This window comes from Capsicum annuum, chromosome 2, assembly GCF_002878395.1.
Source record: "Capsicum annuum cultivar UCD-10X-F1 chromosome 2, UCD10Xv1.1, whole genome shotgun sequence".
In the NCBI taxonomy this organism is placed as follows: domain Eukaryota; kingdom Viridiplantae; phylum Streptophyta; class Magnoliopsida; order Solanales; family Solanaceae; genus Capsicum; species Capsicum annuum.
This window is the reverse complement of record NC_061112.1, coordinates 148984233-148997030: the sequence shown is the minus strand read 5'-3', so window position 1 is coordinate 148997030 and position 12798 is coordinate 148984233. Positions and strand designations below refer to the sequence as shown.

The following is a 12798-nucleotide window of genomic DNA, read 5'->3' as shown; positions in this document are numbered from 1 at the left end:
TAGTACTTTGGCATAGCACAGGCATCCCATTACTCTGAGATGATCACAATTTGGTTGCTTACCATACAATTTTTCATAAGGACTCACAAGCTGAATGACTGGACTAGGCAACCTATTGATGATATATACTGCAGTTAGAACACAATAACCCCAGAACCTTATTGGAATTTTAGCCTAAAATCTGATAGCTCTTGTCACTTCTAGTATGTGTCTGTGTTTTCTCTCAGCAACACCATTTTGCCGAGGATAATATGGACATGTAGTTCGATGAACTATGCCATGTTCCTGGAACAACTCTTTACATATTGAGTTGACAAACTCAGTACCATTATCAGTCCTCACTACTTGATAACCTTGTCAAACTGAGTTTTAATATATACAAGAAAGTATTGAATCTGAACACACACATTAGACTTAAGTTTTAACAGAAATATCTAAGTGTACCTTGAAAAATCATCAACCACTGTTAGAAAATATCTATTTCCATTCATAGTTGGTACTTTGTAAGGTCTCCAAACATCCATGTGTACAAGATCAAAACAACATGTACTTTGACTGTTAGTAGACAGAAAAGGTAACCTAGTTTGTTTAGCACTAGGACAAATACTACATTGCTTTATTCTATCTTCTATTACTGGATCTTCTTGAGATATAACTCTTTTTAGCACACTGGTTGATGTATGTCCCAACCTTTGATGCCACAGATCTACTTCAGTTTGAGTTCTTTCCACAGCTGGTTTACTAGATGCTTTAGTTGTTATTGCAACCTCTTTCCTTGACTGATCTCTAAGCACATATAGTCATCCATCAAGCTTATCAATCCCCCTCACCTTTCCAGTACAAAGATCCTGGAAAACACAAAAATTAGGAAAGAAATTCACTGAGCAATTCCACTCCTTAGTTACTTGTGATATTGATAGAAGGCTACATGTAAACTGTGGGATGGGATAGACATCTGTGATGTTATTTTCTTCTGACAGGTAACTAGTTCCCACATGAGTGACCATTGTAGTGTCACCATATGGTAGATATACCTTCTTTGTTTTTTCCAACTATGTAACATTCTTTTTAACATGTTTGAGTTTCCTACCATATAGTTAGTAGCACTAGTATCTATAATCCATATCTGAGAATCAAAAGAGGCTAGACAAGCAGAAATACCTGCACTTGTTACATTTGCATACTCACAAGGTATGTTGACAAAGTTGTTTTTGTTGATCATTTGCAAGATTTGACCATATTATTCCTTGGTGAATGCAGCATTTCCCATCTGACTTAACTGCTCCAGCTGGCTATCAGACACTAGAGACTGTCCTACATCCTTAGTAGACCACTTCTGCATAGAATGAGATCCACCCTGATCCATTGAAGACACATTGTAAGCTGTGTTGTTCCCTTCATGTTTGAACTTCTTCTTGGCCTTGTAATCTTGAGGATAGCCTACTATCTTCCAGCAGTTTTCCTTAGTGTGCCCCTTTAGTTTGCATAAATCACATTGCAAATTAAAATTTTTCTTGAAATTCTGATTTTTGTTTTCATCTGGACCATTTCTTGCATACATGGATATCTCAAGGTTCTTGGCATTAACTAAAGAATTCACTCCCAAGATTCCAGCCTGACTTGCAACAAATTTTTGACTTTCATCACTTATGATCATTGCATAAGCTTGGTTTACATTTGGGAGAGGGGTCATAAGCAAGATTTGACTTCTTGCTTGTGTGTAGGTCTCATTCAGACCCATAAAAAACTGAAACAGTTTCAGTTTCTGCAGTTGTAGTACATATTCTTTTGATTTCTCACATTCACACCCAGGTGCAAGCACAAGAGCCTCAAATTCTTCCCACAAATCCTTTAGTTTCGAGAAATACACAGACACTGAGGCAGTTCCTTGAGACAATGTGGCTATATCTTTGTGCAGATTAAAGGTTCTTGCCCCATCAACTTTGTTAAACCTTTCAGATAGCTTATTCCAAACTGCACTAGCTACAGATGCATACATGATTCCACCAAGTAACTCTTTAGAAACTGAATTCACGATCAAAGAAAATATAATTGCATTGACTCTTTCCCAGTGACTACTCAACTCATTTGAGAACTTATCTTTAGAGCATGTTCCATCTACCATGCCCAACTTATTTCTCCCTAGTAAGGCTATACACATGGATCTAAACCAGACTGAAAAATTCCCAATTCCTGTCAATTGAAAAGAGATGATTTGTATGCCACTTACATCAGAAGGGCTGAGAAAGAGGGGATGATTATAATCCAATGAATTGGGAGTAGCTCTGCTTGTTTCAGTCATATTCACAGGAACAATTTGATTATCCATTGCAGTAGCTCTACAATCCTTGATTGCAGACTTCTTGATCTTGATTCAATCTACTAAAATCGACCTTGCTCTACTAGTATTCTAGTGAGTAATGGCTTTGATACCACGTAATTATACAAGATAGCAGTAAGCTTCTTGTTTATTCAACAGTGGAGGAAGTACAGAGTTTGATAGTGTTTATAGAAGAAGGGAAAGAAGAGAACTGAGAGAAGAAGAAGATGAGAGAGAAGAGTAAATGCTTGTATCGAATAAGTAGAACAATGTACATTTTTAATGTATATATACTAGCTTGTGATATGCCTAACTAACTCACTCAACTAGCCGTTAACTACTCTGTAACTAACTATTAGAACAGTTATAACTGAAAGCTGGAACCAAGTCTACTTTGTTTTCTGTTTGAGTTCACTACTTCTTCAATGTCTTCAACAGAAACTGATACCATCATTAATGAAATATTTTCGATACACTACTTTTTCTAATTATCATTTAGCAGACACATTTTGTCTATCGGATAAGTCTCTCTACCTCTGAGTCTTGAGATAGAAATAAGTTCTACGTACACTCTATTCTCTTCAAACCCCATTTTATAGAACGATACTGGATATGTTATTATTTTACTTAGCTGCCTCATTTTCATTTCTAATTCCCGTCGTACCACTTTTTCTACCTACAGAATACAAGATCTTTTTGGAACCACTACTGGGAAAAAGAGACTTGTCCTGAAGATTTTTATTATTGGAATGATAAGTTTTACTAATAATTGCGAAGTTGACTTTATTGATATACACATAAGGATAGCAAAATAAAAGGAGAGGCATGTTAAATGAATCTAAGTGAAGGAATGACTTGATAAATTTCTTCATGATTCATAAGAATCAAATCAAGTGGGGGGATTGAGGAGAATTAGTCTACCATAGGACCATATGGGGTGTTAATTTGGACCATGTGGTTACTTTTGTGGTCTTGTATTTAACAATTGGCCACTTTATTAAAAAGAAAAAAGTCCAATTTTCTACCTATCATTCAAAATCGCTCAATTTTATCATTTATTATACTTTTTGGTCCATTCATATCTTTAGTGAGCAAATCGATCATCACATATTTATTTTTGTAACTAATAATGGAGTTCCAACGTGAAATGAATGCATCCGGTGTGTTCAAATTCTCCAAGAAATATTTCAAATTTGTCACTCAACTTTTGATTATGGTTTAAAATAATTAGCCTTAGGAGTCCAAGAAAAATTGTGAATTATAAACTTCGAACGATGTGGTAATTTCAAACTTCAGAGTTCAGACCACTAAGTCTAATTTTAGAAAATGCACAATGCGTATGTAGATAGATATTTTAATAAGTTGATCTCAACGGTAAACACTTCAATTTTAAAAATGTACGTTTAAATACCTTAATTTGATTTAGTTGACCATATAAACACACTTTTCTAGATATGCATCTCAAAATTAGAGTGTTTACGGGGACAATTTAAACCAAATTAAAATATCTAAATATGCATTTTCAATGTTAAGGGTGTATAGAGGTTAATTGAGTTCGTGTTCAAATATCTATTCATATAATATATCGTTGAAACAATTGTCAACTTCTAAATATAAGATTTTATAAAATTTGCTCTCTATGTAAATAAACCACCATAGGAGATATGAGTTAATACATCTCGATATCGAAAACTTTAGTACATCATACTGACATATATATATATATATATATATGAATATCCAAATTGGAGATCATTGGGAATACGAATTTAGTCATGAAAGAGAGCACATGCAAAGTTGGTAAAAGTTGCAGAGTAGAAAGGCAAAGTGTCAATCCATACTGAAATCCATAGTGAGGAAAACCTTCCTCCCATATCTCCTCTCTTTTGGGATCTGCGCCTTCTGCCACAAAAAAATAAAACAACTCACAATATCCCTCCTTACATGTGTGAAAAGTATTACTAATGTACTACAATATATTTTTCAACTTGTTTCGTTTCTTATCCACCAAACGATCTTATAGACGGAATCAAAATTTCAACTTTATGGGGTCGTGTGGTAGACAGGATAATATTATTTCATATTTTGTACAGGAAATTAATAAAAAAAAGTTAATACAATTATGATCTTCGAGCAAAAGTTATTGAGTTCAGCACCTACCTTCGCCCCTGCTTAGAAGTTGCATTAAATTATTATTTGAAGTGTGCAAATTGGCTCCTTTTCAAATCTTCAAGAGATTTCATCATCCTTTTAATTAATAACGCACATGATCCTAGTATCTTAATTACCCACTGCCAAGTTCTGTTATTATTCATAACTATATATATTCCTAGACAATTTAATATATTAGTATTACAAATATAAAAGTTGGGGTAGGCAATATCGTCAGGAATGAGATCATGATAATTTGAATTTCGAGTGCAAACCATATATAGTTTCAACTACTATTGTACTAAAGAAGATGGAAAATGATGAAAACTTATATGTAACATCAATTATTGATAGCAATTGTAGCCAAAAATCATGATGAAGGATCATTGAACTGCATATCAAATAGTAGATGATGAAATTGTATTGTTTTTCAATATTTTGGACCATGTTGATGTTGCTATGTCCTTTTATTTCTACATCATTATTTGGAAAATAATTATTACACAGCTAACTACTGCACCCAACCCAAAAATCGCAAGTAACTTTTAATACAGTTTTGCCAATTTTTGCCCTAGAGTTCATGTACCATGATTCTGAGACTATTTTATAGGGGACCAGAGGTTTATTAAGGTTAATATTTGAACCACAAAGTTTTGCTTATTTAGACAAAAATCAATGCTAAGCTGAAATATTAAGGTAAGGCGTACATGGTGGAAGAGTTGAAATTCCTAAACTTTAAAATAAAATACACATATTAGTAAGAAATGTCTTACCCCTTTAATTGACCTACCCAGCAGAAATCCAAATTAATCGGGTTAGTGGATTGGATATACTAAAGGAGCTAGCAAAAATAGATTATAAATAAATCACACTTGGTTATAAGTTGCATTTGATGAAAATGTTATCGAACTTGAAGAGCGATTTATAAGTTGCAACGATTTACCAAGGGCAAAAAAGAACAAAGTTTAAAAGTGCCACCTCTTAGCCCTCCCTTTATCTAGGGATATATCTTGTGAACCAAACATCCTAATCATTTGGGAGAGGAACTCTTCAAACTATATAGTATATTATTTTTATAAGGCAATTATTGCGCTGAATAAGTATGATTTGATTTTTGTACTATCCCCCAATTAAGATCATGCATGACCATTGGCCAGAAAGGCATTTGAATATAGATGGGCATGAAAATAATTTAAATCGTCCTCCCCTGTAGTGGAGACCTACATGTTGTGATTAATCGAGCCAGTAAATTTCGAAAAAGAAAATTTATAGTTATAGAATTATCATCAATTCTTATGATAAGAGACCTCATGCTCTATCCTTGCCCACTTAGTACAAGCAAGTACACAATTCTTTTTCAAATGACAAGAGCGCATACAACTCCAAGGAACTTGAAAAATTATATAATTTTAAGAAAAAACCTTGGTTTACTCCAAAACAAAAACATAATAATGCTAGACATGTAATGTACTATGACCTACTTGCAGAGTTGAGCATGGAGATAATACATGATTGAATTGGTTCATTTCTTCCTTTCCTTCCTTTTTTGGCTGCTTGTAAAACTTATTCCCTACTTCCACAAAGTTGTAACGAATCATGATAAGGCCCTTAGGCCCATGTAAATCTCCTTCTTGTTCATAAAGATAAATAGGGGTGTGCAAAAATCGAATCGACCGATAAACCGAACCGATAAAATGTTATTGGTTTATTGTTATTGAATTATTGGGTTAACGATTTTTTAATGATTTTATACAAAAAAAAATATTGGGTTATTGGTTCGGTTTGATTTTTTCTTATTGGGTTATTGGGTAAACCGATAACCCAATAAGAATATATATACATATATGCATATGACTTATTACATATTTCTCTTAATTTCTCTTTAATCTCTACAAATTAGCAAACCTGTTATTTCAATTATACAAATTCTTAATTTCTCCTAACAACATTTAGTTCAAACTTGAAGATTCTTATAAATTAAAACACATTATATAGGATTTTTGTTTGCAATTAAGATTTGATTTTTTTTCATGTTAGTTACTACTATTTCTATTTTATGAGTATTTTCTTATCGGTTAAACCGAAAACCGAACCGTTAAGGACTAAAAATCGATAAACCGAAAACCGATAAAAAATATCTTATTGGTTTGGTTATTGGTTTAGCATATTTAAAAATCGAAAACTGATAAACCGAACCGAACCAACCGATGCACACCCCTATAGATAAGTAGCATAAATATTTATATAAATAACATAAATACCAACCGTTTTGGAAGTAATTACACTCTCTCCCACTTTTTTAATTACTTTACTTTCTCTCCCTATTAATATACATAACATAACCAACATATATATAGCACTCGGTGTATATGTTGGAATTTTTGTAATATGTTTAGGAAGTTGAGATTTTTTATAATATTGAAAACATAAGTTGTGTATTTGTGTAATTTTTAATAAATATTTATCATGAGATGGCATTTCTATCATTATATATTTTGAAACATATACCCTATTTTTATCCACTCAATTTGTTAAGTATCCCACGTCGGAATAGGGATGGATAATTGGTCTCTTTATATGGACTTGGATAATCCCCCTTGTGAGCTAACTTTTGAGGTTGAGTTAGGCCTAAGATCTATTCTTTACATGGTATCAGAGTCAGACCCAACTTGAACAATCATGATCTAGCTTTTGAGATTGAGTTGGACCCAAGATCCATTCTTTACACAATTAATTAATATTATCGTCATAATTCTATTCCAATTATGCTCACTTTTGTGGACATATCTCCTTGTTCATACGCCTTTTTCTTTTTTATTTTTCTTTTCTTTTTGTGTAGTCTTTAATCTCAAAAAAAAAAAAAAAAAAAGTTAAAATGATTATGTATTTGGCTGTAATCAACAGATCCAAACAAACTAATGCAAGAAAAAATGAAGACCATTATTTATTCATCATCAATTTCTTCGATACTTTCAATTCCTTCTTCGATACCTTCATTTAGGTCACATGGCATGGCATCCTACATGAAGATGCGCAGGTTGTTACAACGTACAGATTGTCACGCAATCTTTCGTTAACATGCATGCATCTGTTAATGATTTTGACGTTCATTTTTATTTAATACTAGAGCCAGAGGGCATCTATAGCTCCAAATGTAGTCCACTCTTTTAAGGCATTAACCAGGAAGACAAGATATAAATCCAGCTTTACCAAAAATGTAAATAATTTTTGTAAGATCTCTAAAGCACTGGCATGGCTATCAAAATCGTGAGCATCAACATGTAGCTTCCAGATTCCAAGTGGTAGTATAAGAATTTTTACAGATCCAGTGCTTTCACCAGATATCTATCAGTGCAACTCATATCAACGGTAAATTTTACAGTTGAGATCACTTAAAAATTAACAGACAGTCAGATGGAGACTGCTAAATCGAGAATTACTTCAGGATATCAGAAAATACATAACTCCCATCACCAGAAACTAATTTTTTTAACACCAATGGCATAACAAGAAAGAGTTTCTAAAATGAAGTTTCAAATTTTCTGCATAATGACCTTTTTCAATGTAGTAATGACACTGTATACAGACCAAACAGCGACAAACTTCCAGTCCAAAGTCTTGACAAACTTCTAAGCTCATAAATGATGTAATCCTCATATCAACACCTATGACTAAAACACTTGCTCATAAGTAATCTATCGAAAAACAAATCAATGTATCAGTGAGACAAGCTAGTAGAGTATCATGAGTTCAAGGTTCCACGAGTCTCTATTGGCAAAACTTTCTTGATCTTGGCTTGTAAGCTCCCTTTAAAGCAACAGGTGGACGCACCATACCCAAGGGACTTCTCTGTTGGAAAATTTTCTACATACATATATAAACAATATGCAATAATAAAAACATGCATACATGATATGTAATGCCATAGCTTGACAACCAGCTACTCTTCTTAGACCAGTGGTCAAGCGACTCAATCGGCTACTGTAGAAGTTGTGGGTTAGAACCTCAACATCTACGACTCTACGTAGACTACATCTGGTTTTAAAAGTTTTGAGCCTTACAACAACAACAAACCCAGTATAGCCCCACAACTGGGGTCCGGGAGGGTGAAATGTAAGCAGACATTACACCTACCTTTGTAAGATAGAGAGGATGTTTCCAATAAATTTTTGAGCCTTAGTTATTAAAAGTGGATGTGGTTCATATGATTCTATGACTGCTCTTAGGTAAAAATCATTTCAACTGCTAATCCATAGATCCTTCCTTATTGTGTGAATTGAGTTCTATTAGTATGATCTGAACAGCGATTTGTTAATACAATATCGTTACAATAAATTGTTCATTTATCTAAGATATCAACACCTGCTTATGAAGGCTCTCCTATTTACACCACTGCTTTAAAGGCTTCTTTATTTATGGATCTCTATAAGAACCAAAATAAATCTTATGAATGCACATCAAAGGGAGATAGCTAGCTTATACGAGTTTAGCAACCTATTTTATCTCAGATCAACAAGCATAGGGAAGTCATCTTACAAAAAGTAGAAGAGCAATATCCAAAACTTTAGACAATTTTATCCTTGCAAGAATTGCACTTGTTCACTCATACAGAACATAATCTCACCGTCCACTCCCCTAGTTAGCATTATGATGCCTAATTGAGCATCTGATAGTACCTTCTAATTTGTTGAATTACGTGAATCAGCACATCTAAAAGGGAGGTGCCCCTTAAGCTTAAAGGCAAATTCTACAAAGTGGCAGTCTGTCCGGCCATGCTGTATGGAGCGAAGTGTTGGCCACTGAAGAACTCCCACATTCAAAAATTGAAGGTGGCGGAAATGAAAATGTTGCATTGGATGTGTGGACTTACTAGAGGAGATAGAGTTAGGAATGAGATTATCCGAGAGAAGGTGGGAGTAGCTTCGGTGGAGGACAAGATAAGGGAACGAAGGCTGAGATGGTTTGGGCATGTGATGAGGAGGGCACGGATGCCCAAGTTCGTAGGTGTGAGAGGCTAGCTTTGGACGGCTTCAGGAGGAGTAGAGGTAGGCCGAAGAAATACTGGAGGGAGGTGATTAGACATGACATGGAGCAGCTACAGCTTACTGGAGGTCGCGAATAAGGGTAGAAGGCTAGTGTGAATGTGTGGGTTGTAGCAAGTAGTTAGCCGAGCTCTTGTATAGCTGGGTTAGTAATCCTAGAACTGTGTCCATAGATAGGAGCCTCTAGTCAGGAGAGTTTAGATGTGGTGGGTGTCTTTGGTTTGTGAGTGTATGTTACTACTAGATGGGTATCCTATTTCTTATTTCTTATTTCGTAATGCTCTTATTTCTCTTATTTCGTATTTCTCTAATTTCTATTTTTATTATTTCTTATTCCTTATTTCTGTTATGCCATCCATCCTGCTTCATGTTTCATTACGACATTGTTTACTATTCTTTATCTTGAGCCAGTGGTCTATCAGAAACAGCCTCTCTACTTCTTCGGAGGTAGCGGTATGGACTGCATACATTTTACCCTTCCCAGACCCCACTTTGTGGGAATACACTGGGTTTGTTGTTGTTGTTGTTGAGCACATCTAAAAGGGTAAATTATTATAGGGGAGATATTTTTTAATTATATATTAGCAAGAGCCTCTTCGATTGTCAAGATTGACCCTTCCTACTTTGCTCCTCTAGGTGACTCAAACCCCAAACTCAAATTTGGAGGTTGATCAACTGCTTAACTTAGTCACAAGGATAGCTTTACACATCTTTTACCAGACAAAGCTAAAAGCTACATTAAAAATTTAGGAAGTAATTACTGCCATGTGAAAAGTATAGAAGTAGGAAATATTTGTGATCGAGAAGGTACCCTTCCAAAGAGGTCTGAAGTGCCTTGGCAAGGTTAAAGTAGTACAATTTTTTTGAATATTTACCTAGTAGTTGGAAATACAAAATGTGTGATAAAAGCCAACATATATATCGATTCTATTTACCTATTCACCTGGTGTAGTCGGATTAGTAATCCTAGGACTGTGTACATAGGTGTCTTTGGTTTGTGAGTGTATGTTACTACTAGGTGGATGTCCTATTCCTTATTTCTTAGTTCCAATTTTCTTATTTCGTGTTGCCCTTATTTCTCGTATTCCGTATTGCTTTGATTTCTATTTTATCATTTCTTACTCCTTATTTCTGTTATGTCATCCATCCCCTTGTTTAGTATTCTTTATCTTGAACCGGGGGTCTATCGGAAACAGCATCTCTACTTCTTCGGAGGTAGCGGTATGGACTGCGTACATCTTACCCTCCTCAGACCTCACTTTATGGGAATACACTGGGTTTGTTGTTGTTGTTGTTACCTATTATCTATCCTTTGAAAATGTCAAGTCGTCCCATTTAATCACCTCATTTACTTTCATCAATTTTTCTTTTCTTAATTCAAACAAATAAGAGCTATCTTGAGGTACTAACTGTTATCCTTGGCACATATATGAACAGGTGGATAAACAAGTTGAGGAGAAAAAAGCATTTAAGGGGCTCTTCTTTAGTGCTGAAATAGTTCCACATGGTTTTTCCAAAGCTTCTTCTTGTTACTTTTATGGTTCGGCGCAATAAATAATTCTCTACTGCTTGGTTGCTAGTGATTGATTCCTTAGTTGCTAGTAATAAGAACGACTACACCAACAAATTATAAATGCGTACGCCAAAATATTAACTAGAAAGGCAAAGACCAAACTCAAATATCATATAAATTAATCCAATCCAGAAAGAACTTGCAAAATTTCCATAAACAAAAATTTATAAATCCAAGAATTACTAAAAAAAATGACACTCGAGATTTGAAATTGCAACATTTCTTCCAAGTGTTTACTCAGAATAATTCTAAGAGGAGAGAAGAATAACCATCAAAAATTTTAGGATGAACATCTCTTATAATTTTTGTAAGCATGCTTAACATGCAATTATGAAATAACTATAAAACATGCAAATTTCATTGTCTTGGATCAAGCTTAGTATAAACCAACAGAAAAATAATTAAACTAATACCTTTTTTATGAACCGCAGGAAGCTTCTTGGTGAAGAACTTTCTGGACACAGCACCAAAGATCTAACAAATCAGGAAAATCAAATTGAAATGAGTTTGAAAGGGGTTCGAAAGCAAAAGGTAAAATCTACACTTTCGAAATTCTTTTGTGTTCAAGAAACGATTTCTCCCGAATGTATGAGTCTTTCTTTTTTTATTAAAAGGATCCTGAATGTATTACTCTCTTCTTGCAGTAGCAGATTTTGACCGATGAAATCAGAGAACTAAATCGGAAGATCTTACAAAAACTAAAACAGCTTCCATATTCTAGTCTTTAATCTTTATACCAAGATGATTAATATTGCTTCTGTAGGGCAACCTTATTCATCAAGAAAATATAAAACCCTATACGAGGGTAAACCTTATTCAACAAGAGTATACAGAATTGCAGAAGGTACTAATTTAGAGAGTATTCTCCACTTGTTGTTTAAGTATGCACCACAAAATGCGATTTTACATTAAAATTTTACCACACGCATAGAAGCCCCCCCGACCTTAATCTAAGCAAAGTTATCTATTCAAGGTTTCTGAGAAAGGATGTGGAAGTGAACCAAACGGGGGTGTTCAGGCTACACATACAATCAGAAACGGATATGATCTACACGCACCAATCAATCTCCAGCTAAGCCAGCCACAAACACAGAAGAATGGAACATCAACAAGCGTAATGCAGCTTGGGTAAATTCCTATCAGAAGAATTAGTTATGCTTCAGTCTCTAGCCTCTCTCCCACTCCCAATATCTGATCCCTCCCTCAGACAGACAAAAGAGAAAATGTGACACTAACTCAATCAATATTACTTTTAAAACAGGCTACAACTGCAGTACACAGAAGACTGACAGAGCTCTGTTTTCTCAACTAGCCCTACATCTAAAAGATACTTCTATGAAACCCATTCTTGATCAAGCTAGAAGGTTCATCAAGCCTGAGGGGATCAAGGTTTGCAGATATGTTGGATAGTTTTATAATTTATGTGAACATGCAGAAGTTATCTATGTAGAGTAATTTAACTTAAACTATGAATAAAAGGTGGGGACTATCATTTGTCAAGGTTTGCTTCAGTATATGTGTTGAATGAAAATGGTTGTAGATTAATGCCTGTGCTTGGTGCCCATCCAGGATGACTCAAAATAAGATGTGGTTTCATGGAACTATACAAGGCTTGCATCAAGCTCAGAGAAAATTTTATTTGAGTTCCATGGCTAAACTTTATATCTGTGATCAAGAGCCCCATAAAAGAATGACTCCAGAAAATTTGAACT

The 12798-nt window shown here is 34.6% G+C and overlaps 1 long non-coding RNA gene across 1 annotated transcript; it reads right to left on the bottom strand.

The window, feature by feature from the left end:
- Positions 1–7918: 7918 nt before the first annotated feature.
- LOC124896113 lies at positions 7919–12792 on the bottom strand. The gene is made up of 2 exons (XR_007052574.1): positions 11500–12792; positions 7919–8335 (listed from the first exon to the last, which is right to left on the bottom strand). It is a non-coding gene; the product is annotated as an uncharacterized LOC124896113 (long non-coding RNA).
- Positions 12793–12798: the final 6 nt, after the last annotated feature.